The sequence below is a fragment of the Ursus arctos genome, unplaced genomic scaffold (genome assembly GCF_023065955.2).
Source record: "Ursus arctos isolate Adak ecotype North America unplaced genomic scaffold, UrsArc2.0 scaffold_12, whole genome shotgun sequence".
Classification (NCBI taxonomy): domain Eukaryota; kingdom Metazoa; phylum Chordata; class Mammalia; order Carnivora; family Ursidae; genus Ursus; species Ursus arctos.
The window spans coordinates 4,392,712-4,395,205 of NW_026622786.1; the positions used below are offsets into that span (position 1 = coordinate 4,392,712).

The following is a 2,494-nucleotide window of genomic DNA, read 5'->3' on the forward strand; positions in this document are numbered from 1 at the left end:
CACCGCCTTTCTTTGCTTCCCTTTATAGCGAATGCCTCAGTCAGCTAATTGTTAATGCATCCAATTCCTCTCTTCCCATTCTACAATAAATTGACTCCGATCAGGCTTTCACCTCCACTATACCACCCAAACTGCTCTTGTCAAGATCACCAGGGGCTGCCAGACGGCCAGATCCAACGGACACATCTTAGTCCTCTCCCCTGACCTATCTACAGCATTTGACATCATTGGTTATTTCTTCCTCCTGGTAACACAATTTTAGCTTTCTTCCTCCCTCACTGACTGCTCCTTCTCCTTTACTTTGGCTGGTGCCTCCACTTCCTCCAGACCTCTTCATTTGGAAGGGCTCCAAGGTCCAGGTTTTGAACTACTTCTTTTCTAATTTCCCTGGTCATCTCACCTAGTTTTATGGTTTTAGAATGTCACCTAAATGCTGTGAACTCCAAATTTCTCGGGCTCACACCTTTCTCTTGAGCTCCAAGCTCTTGTACTCCACTGACTACTTGATGTCTCCGGTTGGATGTCTAATAGGCGTCTCAAATGAAACAATACTAAGCTTCAGATCTTTTGCAGTGAATGCGACACTGCACTGCCCGCATCCCCTTTCAGGACTGAGGCTCCTATCTCACTGGCTCACAGCAAAGCCCCTACGTAAGAATTGCTCTCGGCTGAGAGGAGCTGTCTTGCCAAAGGTAACATCGTCCTTGGAGGCATCTCCCTTCCAATGCCTGCTTGATGTGGGAGCTACAAAGGCCTGGTCCCCTTGCCTCGATTTGAGACAACTCTTAAGAGTCATCTAGCTCCGTATGGGATCAACTGAGGCCTCTGTCGAAACTGGATCACTTCTCTGTCTGCCTGACCCTACTTCTCTCACTCTCATTACAGGTGGGGTCCTACAACACTAATCCCTGTCTCAGATCTGTTTTCTGGGGAATATGGCTAAAATAGTAAATATTGAGAGTGTTCCTAGGACACAGACAATAAAGAAGGATTCTGGGAACTGGATTACCCACCTATTGGCTGGGTGTGAAAGCCTCATAACTGGTGGTAGGGGGAGTCCTTGGTATAGTGGTTTTTAAAGCTGCCATCATCAGTTGTTCTACCAGCGATTGAGAGGGGTGTTGGTATCTCTACTATAATTGTAGATTTATCTACGTCTCCATTCAGTTTGATCAGTTTTTGACGTCCTGTTATTAAATGCATACACAGTTAAGCTTGTTACATGTAATCCTGGTTATATATCTTATTCTGAAATATACTTTGTTTCCCTTTGTCTAGTTTGGTGATGTGAGTCATTACGTTTCATTTTTAGTCTCAGCCACATTTGCGCTTGTTTCTTTTTGTCCAGGGCCCCATTCAGATATACCTTCGCTGAGAAGCTCCTGAAGACGGAACCTGTTATTACCTCCGGCATATATAATGAGCATGGAATCCATTGAGCACAGATTGCATGTGCTTGTTTTAATTTTATTGAGCATGGATTGCATGTATTAATTTTAATTATGGATTGGCTGCTTTTGGGTCACACATATATCTGTTGCCCAAAACATGTGTGTGTGTTGGGAGGGCGTGGGAGGGCTGACATGATATAACATGACTGTGCAGGGCTACTCCTTAGCTAGGGCTTGTGGGTGTGCCACTCCCTTAATGCAAAGTAGAGCACAAATGCGCCATCGATGGCTAAAGATAAGAGGAACCTGAAATATAAGATGATTTTCCTTCTCAGGTTTATCCATGTTGCTTTTTCCTCAGCTCCATCCTTCCGTCCTTCCAAGGAAGCTAAGGCCACACTGGGGTGAGGCCCTCACTTGACCTGGTGACTAGCACTGTGCTTGGCAGTGCCGGCTCAGCACTTGCCCACGCCATGGCCTCCCTCTTGCAGCTTGCCTACGTCTACTTGACCCTCATCCTGCACGACGATGAGGTGACCGGTCATGGAGGATAAGGTCAATGCCTTCATTAAAGCAGCAGGTGTAAATGTTGAACCTTGCTGGCCTGGCTTGTTTGCAAAGGCAGTGGCCAATGTCAACATCAGGAACCCCATCTGCGGTGTCGGGGTTGGGGGACCTGCCCCAGCAGCTGGTGCTACACCAGCAGGAGGTCCTGCTTCCTCCACCAGGTCTGCCCCCATGGAGGAGAAGAAAGTGGAAGCAAAGAAAGAAGAATCAGAGGAGGCTGATGATGACATGCACTTCGGTCTTTTGACTAAACCTCTTCTGTAACCTGTTCAATAAAAAGTTGAACTCTTCAAAAAAAGATTTGTCCATGCTGTTACATGAAGCTCTAGCTTATTCACATCCTGTTTAATATTGCATTGTATGAATATACCGTATTATCCATTTTCAGTAGATATTCACATGGAACACTATTGCTTTTCAAACTGTATTTAAAACGCTTTTTTCCTGTCATACAACAGATAACATTGTGAGGTCATATTTTCAGGAAAAATTACTAAATATATAAATTTCTCTCCATCCGCCCATCTCTCTCACCA

General features: G+C 45.2%; 1 pseudogene; it reads left to right on the forward strand.

The window, feature by feature from the left end:
* Window positions 1-1,864: 1,864 nt before the first annotated feature.
* On the forward strand, window positions 1,865-2,222 carry LOC113247773 (60S acidic ribosomal protein P1-like; annotated as a pseudogene).
* Window positions 2,223-2,494: the final 272 nt, after the last annotated feature.